Here is a 15,868-nt window from a genome sequence, read left to right on the forward strand (position 1 = left end):
CATAGTGACTTTTAAAAAAGAAAAGTGAGGGTGCAGGGGATGGAGAGAGACAACAAAACCAAATAAAAATAAACCCACTGATGATGGAGGTGGAGCTGGGAAGGAGTGAGTGGCAGTGCCAGCTTACCCAGAGGACTGAGTAATAAATGTTATTGGAAACACTGCCTACCCAAATGAAGTAATAAAGTAAATTCATCAAGAATAACAAACAGATTTATAATGTGATGGATACTGCATATAGGGTTGATCCACTCCTGCAACCTCAACTACCCAAAGATTGCTCTACCTTCAAATACCAAGAAAAATTGGATTTAAAAATCAATATTAAAGATGCTATATAAGAGTCTGAGGGACATAATATTTTAGGAGCAACCTAAATTGCAATCTAAAGATGAGAAAGCTGGCAAAAATGGAAAGTGACAGGAATTTTATAATAAATAAAGTTAAGAAGGACAAATAATGTCACATAATTTAGTTAACTCAGAAAAATAGAAATATTTATAACCACATACTCCACGCACCCTTTCTTGTCCCCACCTCTTTCCCTGCATGCTTCACTTCTTCCAAACATATTTTTATAGAATAAGGAGCACAAAATTCCAATCTGGGAAAAATGATCCAGCAGAAATCTTTATGGCAGCTCACAATAAATCTGAGGTTAGAAACATATGACTTATTTTTAATGAGGCTATGCTACATTTGCTGTTGTGATCTTATTTTAGAAATCAAATTCCAACCCAGGAATCCTCACCCTGGGATTTCAAGGTAAATTTCCCCAAAAACCAATATGCATAGGTACTTCTGTGGAAAAAGCAACCAAAGTTTTTATCAAATTCTCAAAGAATTTCAAGATCTGAAAGAGGATAAAGTACAGTGGAGAACAGGCCTAAAATGATTCAGGTTCTCGTGGAACTTCCATTCCTCAGTATGGATGTGGGGGGGGAAATGTAACAGACTAGGTGTAGGTGGTTATCAATTTTGTTTTCAAGCAGCCAAGAAACAGCACAGATCAGCAATGAGATCACCAAATATATACCTTAAAGAAGGGTATAGATGAAAGATTCAGAGAAAATTTCAGCTTTCAGATGGAGATCCAACAGAATATCAGTTTCACCCCTGTCCTACCAAAAGAAGGAAATGTATAAAGGGGAAAGCTGGATGAATGCTTCACCTAAATACTTTTGTGATCCAGAAGTTCGTTTCCCAGGGTAGACACTCGCCTCAATTATCTACCAAGTTCTATGACCAGGACCAGGGCTAGTAAACAAAGGCTACTCAAAAGACACAGGACAATGATTCCAATAAAAAGATAGCCCTTACATGTGAAAAGAATATATGTGTATAATTGGGGGGGAGTTATTCTCTTGCAAAAATGTCTCATTATTAAAATACTCTTAGGACATATCTTACTCTGCCATTATGAATGTGCCTTAGGCTAGGCAGACCACTCTACAGCCATACACTAAAGATCATCCTAAAAGAACTCACTACTTCTATCCAGTTGTGGAGTTTTTAAACAGATACCTTTAAAAGTCATTAGTGAGAATTGTCTAATCAGTTGTAATTATGTAATCTGAAGCTCTTGAAGATACTTTTTTTATGGTGCAATTCTTTGATTCGAGAAAAAAGAAAAACAGTGTATGAAGGAAGTAAAAATTATTGAAAAGAAAATTATTGTATAAAGAGGTTAGAATTTACAAAACAGACAATCTCTTCTGCAACTGACAGGTGGGCTCCTGTCAGATGTTTGAAATACAATTAACTTCTATGGGCCACCTGATAGAAATAAAAGGAACAACTATAAATACATAAGGAAGTATAAATGACTATTATCTCAGATTATTTGTTTTCTTGCCCCTAAAAAACCTGTTCCTCACTGCAGTACCCACAGATACTGAGCCAGCAGTATATTCCAAGACACGTGTAAATGTGTTAAACATGGGTCAAACAATACCCATTATATAAGAAGCTAAATTTAATAAGTGTTCTCTGCAATGTTTCAAAGCATTCCCAAACCAGGTAATATCACCTAACAACAACAAAATCATCCTTTTTCTTCAAAGAATATATATATATATATCTTTTCTTTGCAGAAAAGATTACAATACTCAGTTAAAGGCATGAAATGGATTACATGTTTCCTCCTGATATTTGAGGGAGAAAAATCTGAAGCAGTAAATTCATACATGTATTCCTCACATTCATATGACAAGCATTTATTCTGATCTCTAGTGGACCAGAGAGACCTTATAGGTGCTATCAAGCATAGGACTGTGAAGACAGAAAACATTCCTGCAGCTGCTATTCTAGGGAAGAGGAGCAAATAGGACACATAAGATGACAGCCAGTGTTCCTGGATTTACCTGAATGCTTAATGTTTCCCTAAGAAAATATATGGGTAATCCCATAGAGTTCTCCATGCCTGTAAAGTGAACAAACTACCTCTGTCGAAAACAACCAGGAAATCAAGCAGAAGAGTCAAAGGCCTGGCTTCATACTTAGCAAAATAATACAGTGCAAGAGAACGGTTACAGGCTAAGGAAACAGGAGACCTGAATTGTAATCTCTGCTCTGCCATTAAATACAATAAAACAAAATTGAAGAAGAAAAAAAAAACTCCAAATAATCAAACTGTCCTTAAAATATAGTTTTTAAATCATCTAATTTTAATTTATGCTAAATAAAAATTATTTAATGCTATTTACACAGCATCAGTGATAGCAGTTAATAGCAGTACAATGGTAATATTGCATTTGTTAAGTGAAAAAAGCTGACATTTTAAGAGGTAAAGCCAGGACCAGATAAAAAGAGGCCATGAGTGATATTCCATCTGTTTCTTTGCTAAATATCGAAATTAAAGTCAATTATTGCTAACGTGCCTTCAGGTGCTAATATTCCACTGAAATAAACGGAAAGGGCTGGTTTCACTAAAAATATGATCTGGCCAGAATATCAAAATAACCCTCACAATAGTGGCCAGTGGTCAGTAGAAGGGAAGCAGCAATGTGAATTAAAGTTTAAGAAGTGACAAGAGAGCTGAGGGATTATAGCTCAGTGACAGACGTTGCACTTAACATATATAATGCCCTGGGTTCCATCCTCAACAAAACACACACACACACACACACACACACACACACACACACACACGAAAAAAAAAAAAAGAGTTCTAGGCTAAAGCTGAGACATATACAAAGAGTATATGTGAGGTTCCTCAAACAGAAAACAAGTGACAGAACAGCCTGAAGAGGAGGCCTCTCAAAATGTAGTATTAGGGCTGGGGCTCAGGAGTAGTGCACTTGCCTGGCATGTGTGAGGCACTAGGTTTGAGTCTCAGTACTGCATATAAATAAAATAAAGGTTTAACAATGACTTTAAAAAAAGATTTTTTTTAAATATGGAGTACTAGATTTTTTTCCTGAGGCTTAATTTTATTTCAAACAACCAAGTCCTCTCAAATTGTATCATTTGCACACCCTTTAATGGACATTTGGTCTTCATGAAAACCACCAATTTCAAGAGTGATGTTATCCCAATTTTGGTCACATAAATAAAATTTTATTAAAAATTAAAAAAAAAAAAAACTGTTGTGTATTAGTGACAGGAATGATGTGTATCTATCCCAGGATTTTAATACACAGCCTGGAGACAGACAATTTGGATTATAAGTTTTATATCTATGAAGCTTGTTTTTCTCACTCCATTCTTCTAAATTAGAAGCTCTTTTCAGACACAGGTCACCAGCTAAAACAGCAAGCATTTGATCACTGTCAGATAATCCCAGATGAATGAATGAAATAAGAGATTTCAAAATTATGGAAATTGCACACTAAATATCTAAGGAACACACTAAAACTGAAAATTGATATTTCAATTAGGGAAATTATGGGGATCAGATTCTGATCCTTGATTTAATTAAGCATTAGGAGCTATTCATATCCCACTGCAGTATTTAGATGCTTTTAAAAAATATGTCCAGCCATTTCATCAACTTTGCCCTCCAATAAATTAAAATTATCAAAGCTTAGTAAAGTGGAAACACTTTATACCAATCCCAGTATCAAAATCTAAATGTTAAAAAACTTCTATTTTCACTCAGAAATCATACTGTCAACTTTTCCAGGTAATTATATGTTTAGTTAAACCATTCCCCTTTCACAAATTTATGAAAGAATGGAAATAGCTTTATTGGAATTAACTGGGAGATATAGATGAGGTCAAAATATAATATCTTTAGTTTAGATTCATGTGGGCATCTTTCTCCAAATAGGCAGTGTAGAGAAGTCTCTTAATCTCCTGCCACACATTTTTCCATTTAGCATACTGAAAAATGAATATCCAAAGATGAAAATTTAAAATTTATTGTTTTCACTATTCCCTTCCATACTGAATTAAAATTAAAAAGCATATTACATTATTTCAGCAATTCTAAAACTCCACTGAGTATAAAAAGGAAAGAGGTCTAGCAATTTTAATTATAAAACACCATAGATTAAAAATGCATCCCAATTTCATAGATGTTCAGGTGCAAAAAAAGGGGTCAAGTGGTAGTTCTAAAGCAAACAAAGCTGTTCCCCATAAAAATACAACTGTAGTCTGTCAGCACTGATTCCAACACACTTTTTCCATCTATATATCACAGTTCACAATATTAACTGTTAAATAAAACCTCTTCTCTTGAATCACGGATTTTCCATAATGAGTTAAAAAAAAAAAAAAAACAACAACAAAAAATAAGTAGCACTTCTCCTTCAAATAAGAATAACAAATATACTTAGACCAAGTTTGAGTCTGAATATTTAGTAATGTGTGCATTTGGTAGTGCTTTTACATACTGCATGACATTTATTAGGCACTATTATTCAACAGTCATTCTGTAAAAGAAACAACATAGATACTCTGCTTTCTCTCCAAACAAAATATTTGTCATTAACTTTGTAGATGGTTTAACAAGATTCTCTGCAATAGTGTGATCTGTACTTGTTCATGCAAAAAGAAAAGGGACTTTGAATGATGCCACAGGTAGTGGGATTTTTGCCCATCCTTGGAGAAATAATCCTCTGGAAAACACAAAATGTTTTACTTTACATATGACTTAGAAAAACTTTCTTGATTACACAACTATCATTGCAGTTTACTTTTAAATTATATAAATATTTCAATGGCAGTATGCTACTACTTGACAAAGTTTCCTAAATTGCCAGAAGACTAGAGACCATAGGCAAGTGACCCAAGAAGCCAATAAAACCTGTGTTCAGACATGTCATTGTAATTCCTATTCACATTTATTTGTGTAAATCATCAAATCTCTAGATTCTCATTGCCAGCAGATAATAGATCAACATTAGAGGGATAAGGTTCTCAACACAGGCACTAGTAACATTTTGAGTGAGATAATACATTGTAGGAGAGCTGTTCTGTGTACTGTAGGATGTTTCACATCTTTACCCTTTAGATGCAAATAGAACACACACTTCCCCTCAGGTTGTTAACAGTCAAAAATGTCTCCAAATAGCACTCAAAATTCCCTAGAGAGCAAATGCCAATTTCTATGAAAACCCCGACTTAGTTACTAAAATTCAACTGTTGTGTATTAATGTATGCAACAGGTGTAGAAATGTTAACTGAAATTATCCATTAACTTGAATAATACCCAACACAAACTGATCAATTCACTATCCTGTACAGTATACAGACAACCTTTAAGAATTTAATAATTATTAAGAATGCAAAAATAAAAACTCCTAGGAAAATCATAACCCTGTACTTCAGTATATAGAATATGATTGTTTCAACATCTTTATCCTTTTCCTTTGAAAACATCAAAATTTGAGGGAGAAGGTAAAGGTTAATTTTTTAAAAAAATTGTTTTAACTGCCATTTTAAACAGTAAGCAACATAATCAGAATGTGATATAGGCCAAGAAGATGCAGGACTTTTTAAATGGTTAGATAAACTAACAACAAATACATGGTACAGTTAAGATCTTGAATTGGTGGCTAACTATAACACCAAACTTACTATAACTTACTATTAAAGAAGGGAAAGGAGGTCCCTTCACAAGTCTGAAAAAATACAGCAGTACTAATATAAACAGCATGCTAGAGGGAGGCTAGGAATGTGTTGCTCATCTTGCAGGTGTTGGCTTAAAAGTCTCTCTCTTTTTTTTTTTTTTCCCCTGGAAACTTTCCCAATTTGCTAAGTCCAGGTTAAATACCTCTACTTTGTGTACCATATTTCTATTTTTATAAGGTCTCCCCACTATTTTATAATTGCCTTGCTTGGCTTACATTTTCCCAAATAACCCACAATGCCCTCAGTACCAAGTAGATGTTGCCTAGTAACAGTGTGTGGTTGAGTAAAATCTTGCTTTCCTTATGGTATACAAAAGGAATAATAACACAAATGTACACAGATAAGAATACAAAAGAAAAAAATCATTAAGACATTCTAAAGTATTGCAAAGACCCCAAGTTTCTGGGAGTATCAATGAGTATTACATATAGAACTGTCTCTAGAAGGCTGAATCAACATTTTACAGCTAATTTTTACTTGCCTTTTTCAGAAAAAAAAATACTATATTAAAAAAAATGTTTTAGATTATGTCTAAATCCAGAATTGTGGTACAGTGAGCTTATTCAAATATGCAGTTCACAATTCAATACTGTCTGCAATTAAATAAATTGAACTAAAACAAAAATGTAATTTTTACTACAAAAATGTACAGCTTACTGAAGGAGAAAGCTCCAAGATGGTTAAGATATGTTTAACTGTGGAGTGACATATATGTTCCAGTGTTTCTGGGTCCCAGTTTATTCTTGTCATCCTAATGTCCATTATTTAGCATTTGTCTGGGATTAAAGTAATCTTTTTCTATGATAAATTATATGATCATAGTTAAGTGACACTCTCATATACTGAGACCAACAAGCCATAAAGAAAAAGTTGGCATTAATAATAGCTTCCATTTACCATGTATTATATTTCAATCAATAATCAGATTGTTCCCCTATTTCATATGTAAAATGGGAATTAGTTTCTCCAATTGTCACATGAATATAATAATAATAAATAAACAACAAACACAACTAAAGATTAGACTTTCCCAGTTACCAAGCCTAGGTGCTTTTCAATATACCAGAAAAGTGTTCACATTCTGTAACTCTGATTGCTTTGATAGAAATATAGAGTAAGATTATAACTCAAAATTCAAAGAGAAATTTTTTTCAAATGGTCATTAAAAATTATGTATAGGGGTGAGGGAGCTTGGTGTTAGAGGGTATGCTTAGTACACACAAGGCCCTGAGTTAAAGCCTCAGCACACACATAAACAAAAATTGCTTATAATAATAAAAATATTAGAAAATTACCTAATTTCTAATGATAGGAAGATATTCAGTAAACCATGATACCTTCATATCTTCAAGAATTCACAGTACAGCTTTAAAAGTGATGGTGAAGATCATTCAATAACAACGTATAATTTAATGTGAAACATATACAAAAGGTAAAACACTCTAAAACTTAAAGTGTATTTTTAAAGAGGGAAATACACCAACCTAATAAAAATCATGTTAAAGATGATACGAAATGAATTATTTTCCTTGTTTCTAAATTCTCTGAAATATTTTTCCAATAATTTTATCACTCAAAAGCATATTTAAAAATGATAAATCAGCAAAGGCTAAAAGTTTAAACAGTACATTTTGTTCTCTAATTTATAATAAAATTCACATGCTCACAAATGAGATAGTTAAGTTTAAAGATACAGATAAGATAGGGAGAGAAAAAGCAAAAGAGAGATGCAAGAATTTCAAGAGGTAAACCAGATGTTCTATGAACTGCAGAAGAGAGTCCAGGAGACAGAAATTCATAATGTCAAAGGCTATATTTAGATTGAAGAGCATAAAAGTAGGGTCCATCTAATACAGAGCTGTCCATTACACTGAAAGGATCAAGCCACACTACACTTTAGTGAAAACTCAAAATCAGATGAAGGATGCTGAGCTTAAGAAAGTACTATCAAGACGAGAAGACTGCTTCCTCAACCATTTTACTAGGAAAAGAAAGGGAAGTTTGGCAATTAGGTCAGAAGAAGTTGGCATAGAGATCAGAGCATAATTTAAATGAACATTATCTCATCTGAGGTACTAAAAAGTTACTAACAGTGACGAGCACATACCCATTTTATTTTATTTTATTTTTTTGCTGCCGCTATCAAGTCTTCCTTCCAAGCATCTCTCTTCTACTTTACTTTTATACAGATCAGGCAATGTTATAGACACTCCCTCTGAATTCTCAAAACCAGATGAACTCTTTAAGATATTTTAAGATATTCCTACCTCCAGACGCTGACTAGTTCCAGTTTCCTCACAAAATACTTTTCAGGTCTGTATCACATTTCCAGAAGGTAAGAGATGCGTACCCTAGTTAAATTACCCTAGTAGATAAAAAAATTTAAAAAAAAATTGTTTCAAGTTTGGTCTGTGACTTATTAAATTTACCTTCCCTATGGAATTAAAATGGGAGTTTCTTAAGAATATATGGAACAGCATGAAGACACTTGGAGCAGGAAATGTTCAGTTTTTGGGGGGCAAAAGTCTTACCTTCCAATTAATTGCCTTTTATTTCAATTCAACGAACTAATCAAGAGAACATATAAAATGAAACTTTAATGTGTGGTTTGCCATGGTTGTGACCCATGAACTTTTTCATAGAGTACTCTGCTTAAATGATAATCATCTGACACTAAATTATGACTAGTATATTAAGTGCCTGTGCAGAGAAAATCAGTTAAACTTCCATGAATGTTAAAGGTCAAAACTTTCAGAGTTCCTACCATCTAGTAAACAATAATATTTAATAGATGGCAACATAAAGTACAAATTTCAGTAGACATCTGCTCTTCTATCAGCAATAATGGTTAATAAAGCCACATCTCACACATTAAGCAGAATGACTCTTCATTGTTGCTATGTCTTATATATACTGAGTTGATTTCCTTAGTATAGTTAGAAACTTATCTATTTCATTTCTATTTATTCCAATTTTGCACTTTACTTGTGCATTAATCTACTTGGGCTACCATAACAAAATACCATAGACTGGGTGCCATAAACAACAGAAAATTTTGCCATTTATTTTTTAAAAACAAACAAACAACAGAAATTTATTTTCTTACAGTCTGGAACCTGGGAAGTCTAACATCTAAGTGCTAGCCAATTAGGTTCTCTTGAGGGACTCTTCCTGGCTCGCAGGTGGCTGTCTTCTCCCTGCGTTCTCACAGGACAAGAAATACCTAGCTCTCTGAATCTTCTTCTTATAAGAACATTAATCCTATCAGATGATGGCCCCACCCTCATGACCATAATGACCTCCCAAAGGCACACTTCCAGATACCATCACATTGGAGGTCAGGACTTTTGACACATGAATTTTGAAGGAATATAAACATTCAGTCCATAACAACTTGTATTTAAATTTCTTTGTTAGTGACTATATGTGTGCATGGTGATGAATGACAGAAAAGTAAATGTTTTATTTAAATAATAAAAATTCTGAATAAAAACAGATGTTCCTAGAAAAGGACTATATAAAAAAAACAATACAAAGCTGGGCAAAGTAAAAACATAACTGCTGGTCATCATGTAGATGCTGTTTTGTAAATGCTAAAAGGCCACATATGCACTTAGTGATTTATATAACCTGAGCAGGTTACATCATAAAAATGATTAATAATAGCCTATGTTTATTCTTGATTTACTTCGACTAAAAGTAACAGAAACCTTACTTACATTTATGTTAATACTCCCAACAGTTCTAAATTGGCCTTACAGTTGCTATCCCCATTTTATAGATGAGGAAAATCTAAGAACTGCCCGTTATAAAAGTACAGTTTTAAAATACAGAGTTTAGAAAGAAAATATGCTAAGCATGGTGGTGCATGCCTGCAATCCTAGACACTCTGGAGGCTGAGGCTGAAGATCAAAGTTCCAACCAGTCTCAACAATTTAGCAAGACCCTGTCTCAAAAAAATAAAAAGGATTAGGGATGTGGTAAAAAGTTCCTTAGGGTGAATCCCCAATATTTTTTAAAAAGAAAGAAGAAGAAGAAAAAAAAACTGGGGACATAGCTGATTATATCCACTATCAAATTCTTTTAGTTGGAGTCCCTTCTAAAGTAGAGATTTAGAATGTACAAAATTTTAAAGCAATATTTCTAAAAGAATAGACACCACAATTATGTCTTTTCTAATGTGAGCTTTAAAATAACCTTGCAGCTAATCTATTCCTATTATTCCAAAGAACCAAGGTGTTACATTTCTGTTTAGCTACTACTGTTGTTTTTACAAAACAGCACTTCTTATTAAAACTGCTAGGCCATTACTGATGGAAGGAAAAAAAGAATTTGGGACATCACGAAATCTTTTCCAGGCTCAGAATTATGACCAGTGCTAAAATTGAAAAATTGAAGGAAATAGATAAGAAAATAATTCGTTTGAACTATAAGCATACACTACAGGAAATATGCATAGCATGAAAACAACACAGCATTTTACAGTGTTTATAACAACATCCTGCAGATGTTATGATTAAGATATCCACAATTTGTTCAATTATAAAACATTTTAAATTATCAAATTAACAAGAAACTCATTATCTGCTTCCAATGCTTTTTTTTGGAAGGAATGTGTAAATCATAAATATTTGCGCAACAGTCAACAAAGAATGCTACTTTGCTGCTTCATTAAAGGCACCTCCTGAAATATATTTTTTCTGAATTTTTGTATACAAAATGTAGATGCAATATCAATTAGAAAACTATTTATAAAATGTAGCTGCAGCACAGCTTATTTGATGTCACATAAATCACTCAATCTTTCAGCAATAAAAGACTGTGGTCTCTTCACTCCCTTATCTGCTTAAAATAAACTTTGAGTTCTGATTTCTTATAGTGTCTGATATAAGAAACTAACCAGGAGGTTGCCTTGAAGGGAAATGGAACATCTGGTGAAATAAGCAATGTGCTCAGGATTATATCTCCATGCTAAGCAATAAAAGCAAAATGGAATTAAAAAGTACTAAGAAGCATGTTCTTCAGCCACAGAGTACTTTCTTTTTCTCAGCAATGTGCTAACAACTGAGCCTCATAAAGTACTTGGAGAAATATTTCTTGTAAGTATACACTTCAGTTCAAAACACGTAGCTGGTTCAATACTCTGCTCCTACCATGTGATTGCTGATTGCATCCCTCCCCCAAATATAACAACCAAGGCATTAATCAAGACAGGATGTGTGCTATTTCTTGTCTGTGATTCATCAATCTATTCTGCTTTTTTTTTTCCAACTCACCGATTAAAAAAAAAAAAATTTTGGATTTGAAGATATAGGAAAGAAAAACTGAGAACATCCAGATGAGCAGAAGAGATGGCATTTTTAAAAAGGCATACCAAGCTCAGCAGCTTTTCTTCTCCATTTATGTTTAACTTTCAATTTTCTACCATAAACAGCAACACCAAAATTCTATGTTTACTTCAGTATAAATTGCCTTACAGTTGTGACACTTTTAAAAGCCCCTACTGTGCCATGAATGGTTCCCAAACAAGGAAAGATCTGCACAGCAGGAGAGGAACCCACTTAAGATTTTCTGACAGCTGTGAAGAATCAGTCTCCTGAAGTAACAGAAATCAACTACAAACTGAAGTGTTTAGAAATAAAATATTTCCATCACTTCACACTATCAGCTACTTCCATTAGTACCCATAAGAAATTTTAATACACTAAATTTCACTGACAGTAGAAGAGAGAACACAGTTACAGGCTAATCCCACTATTAAGCATCAATGAAAAAGAAAATGAATATTTCAGCCTCTTCAATACTGGACCAAGCCAGTAATCACAAAAGCTTTAGAGAAGAGTTTATAAAAAATTTATGAAAACATCACTACTTAAAAAGTACAAAAGCATTTAGCATCTTATATTATGAATTTATGTCAAAGTCAACGATTAGCACCATGAAGTAAATTTTGTGTACTGAGGTAGTTTTGTGAGTGGGTATCTCTCTACACTTGCTAAGCAGAAAAGGTAACAAAGTCTAAAAATTTTGGATGTAAAAGACAGGGGACCAACAAAGTTTAAGTCATCCCTTCAAAAACAACACAGGCAGAGTATGTGAAAAGATATTCAAAAGCTACTTAAAAGTCAATCCCAACTCCAGTTCTGGATGACTTCAGCCAGTATTTTCTGAGTACCTATCTGTTTCTACATAATATGGTAAAAAAAAAAAAAACTAACAGCCAGTCTTGAAATAAGACACAATCCTTGCTTTTAAGCAGAGTTCACAACAGGTAAGAAAATCACATAAATAAAGAATACCAGGTGAAAAATTCAACACACAGAGTACAGAATAAATGCAAAGGAGACTGTGGAGGCAGTAGCATAGGAAAGCCTTCTCAGAGGAAATGATGCCTGTGCTAGGTTTTGAAACATGGCTAAAAGTGTGTGAGGCAGAATACCAGAGTGGTATTACAACAGAACTCCAGTGTTTTTCATTATTGAGCAAAGGCATGAAAATGTATGGGTGTTGCAGGGGAGGAGAATCAGGGTAATCTTTAAACAATCTCATAATGTGAAATGTATACAAGAGAAAGAACAAGAAATACAACTGGGAAGGAATGCCTAGGTCTATCTCAAAGAGACCTAGGCCTCGGAGACTTGGACTTCACTGTGCAAGAGAGGAGTTTTAAAATTGGAGAATGATGCTCAAACTTCTGTTTTAAAACATCACTTTGGTATTAAAAAATAAATATTAAAAAATTCTCTCCCTCTTTCTTTAAAAAAAAAAAAACATCACTTTGGAGTGAAAGCTGGACTAAAAAAGAGGAGGCGTGGACAAGAAAATGTATTAAGAGGCCATTGCAATAATTCAGGCAATAATAAAAGCCTAAAGTTAGGTAAGGTGGTCAGGTTGAATGAAGAGTTAACAAGAAAATTAGACTATGCTCAATGCTCAACAATTTTACATGTAACTTTTAAAGGGGCTCATTCAAAAATAAGTAGGCCATCAGAAAAGCATGAAAATTTCAGAAGGCATTTTAGGCTGCAAGCAGTATTAAGGAATACATACAAAATAATTTCAATCACTAAGAATCAATAAAATTTACAGATTTAAGAAAATGGCTGTTAAGTCTACATCATCACTGCCCCCAACTGTGAAGTTCCAGCAAACAAGAAAACAATCATAATTTGGTATCTTAAAATTCACCAATCAACAGTTCAACCTGAAAGTTTTCAAATACCATTAATACAATTTATAATTGCATTGTTGTTACTGCAACACCTGAAGACAAATAAATGTACAAAACATAGTTCTATTACATGCTTTATGAAATGCTTTCTACTTGTTTATTCATTCACTCATTCATTTCTTAAACTACAAGACCCAGGAGACATTAATTTGAGGTATTTTTTTAATAGGGTTTTAAAATTCTATCATTTCCAAAATATTTTTTCTATGGCTGCTTTCATTTCTGGAACAATTTTCACATCTACTAAAAAATCACCTAATTAAGCAAAAATACTAACAATGAGGTTTGATAAGTTATTTATGTACACCATGATTCCTTTTTAAGATACTTCTTAGGGAAACTCAGTCACAAAAGCAAATCATTCATTCATATAAACAACCTAAAAGGTCCAAGACACCAATCTAGGATAAATCAGTTCTATTACCTGTAAATACCTGTAATACAAGGTAAGGATAAAATCAAAATTTTAGACAGTGAAATACGAAACAACAGTGTTACTGTCAATGCAAAGAAATAAAACATAAAAATGAATACCATACTCACAAGCCCAATTTATTCACAATTTTTCTCACTTATAATATTCACATTAGTGGGAAAAACTAAAGAAACATCTGAATTTCAAGGGAAATTTTCAAAAAAAAAAAAAAAAAGAAGAAGAAGCAAAGCAAAGCAAATCAACAAGTAACGACTGAAAACTTACCACAAGCTGGACAGTACAAAAATGCAAAAAATACTCACATAATAGCTTTAAATACAGAATGATGTCTAATCTACATGGTATTTATAACTTATGCATGGGTTGTAAAATGGCCAACAGCGTAAGGCAATTTCAGGTTACAAGTATTTGTTCATATACTGAGCTTTTAAAAATCTACAAATTCCACAGCAAAAGTGGGAACCATCCAAATGACCATTGAGGGTAGAAGGAAAAATGTGATATATTCATATAAAAGAATAAAGCAATAAAAAAAATGAACTAGAAAGGATGAGCCTCACAAACATAAGGGTTTAAGAAAAAAACATACAAAAGATACAGTGTCATTGCATTTATAAAGTTCAAAAAAAATTCAAATTCACAATGTATGTAAACCCAGCTAGTAGAACTAAAAAAGGATTAAGCTTCATCAAAGTAAAAATAGTAGTTAGTTCTAAAGGGGGAGGGGGTTGTGATCAGGCAGGAACCACTCAGGAAGATTCTGTGATACTATCATGTTCTCTTTTTTTTGACCACAGAAATGGTTCTGTAGATGTTTATAACTATTCATTAAGCTGTACATTTGTTTTATGTACTTCTCCTATCAATATCTTTTGCAATTAAAATATTTGTAAATTGAATATGGAAAGTAATATTTTTAAATGATGCGAAGATCTCAAACTTAATAAAGTATCCTGACATTTCTTTAAAAATGTGTAAATGGTACAGTTGCTTTCGATGACAGTCTGGCAGTTACTCAATTACATGTAGACTAACAATATGACCCAGTGATTTCATTCTAAAAATATACTCAAGAGAAATTAAAACATGATGTCCACACAATCTTTCATACAAATGTTTATTGCCACCTTATTTACAATAGTCAAATATCCATCACCTGATGAGCAAACTGTAACTAAGTAATGGAATACTACTTGGCCATAACAAGGAATAAAGCTATGGTACAAGATCAATGTAACATTATGTTTAGGGAAATAAGCCTGACACAAAAGGAAAACTATTGCATGATTCCACTTACATGAGATACTTGGAAAAGACCAATTCATAGACATAGAAAATAGATCTGAGGTTACTAAGGGCTGGAAGGGCCAAGAGAATGAGATGTTGCTTAATAACCAGAGTTTCTGTTTTGGATAATAAGAAAGTTTTAGATAGTGATGATGACTGTACAACTTTGTGAATATAATTAATGTCTCCTAATCATTTTATTAACTGTAAATAATTTATCAGAACAAAAATGTACATAAAATAATAAATGGATATTGATATGTACTATTGTGGGGCACCAATAAGAAAATAATAACATGAACACAGGAACTACCATTTGACCTAGCTGTCCCACTCCTCTATATTCAAAGGACTAAAAATCAGCATACTAATAATAACACAGTGACATCAATGTTCATATCAGCTCAATTCACAATAGCTAAACTGTGGAAGCAATCTAGATGCCCCTCAATAGATAAATGGATAAAGAAACTGTGGTATATATACTCAATGGAATATTACTCAGCATTAAAAGAGAATGAAATTATGGCATTTGCAGGTAAATAGACGGAGTTAGAGAATATCATGCTAAGCAAAGTAAAGCCAATCCCCAAAAACCAAAGGCCAATGTTCTCTCTGTTAAGTGGATGCTAATCCATAACAGGGAGCAGGGAGGCATGGGAAAAATGGAGAAACTGTGATTGGGCAAAAAGGAGAAGGGTGGGAGGGCTTGAGGGCAGGAAAGATGGTAGAATGAGATGGACATCGTTACCCTAGGTACATGTGACTGCACATAATGGTGTGACACTATGTCGTGTACAACCACTGAAATGAAAAGTTGTGCTGCAACTGTGTAAAAT

At 33.3% G+C, this 15,868-nt stretch overlaps 1 protein-coding gene across 1 annotated transcript in view; it reads right to left on the reverse strand.

The window, feature by feature from the left end:
* Eif3h (eukaryotic translation initiation factor 3 subunit H) overlaps positions 1–15,868 on the reverse strand; it is a 90,809-nt gene that overhangs the window by 25,559 nt on the left and 49,382 nt on the right. The window lies entirely within an intron of this gene.

Source organism: Callospermophilus lateralis, chromosome 16 (genome assembly GCF_048772815.1).
Source record: "Callospermophilus lateralis isolate mCalLat2 chromosome 16, mCalLat2.hap1, whole genome shotgun sequence".
Classification (NCBI taxonomy): domain Eukaryota; kingdom Metazoa; phylum Chordata; class Mammalia; order Rodentia; family Sciuridae; genus Callospermophilus; species Callospermophilus lateralis.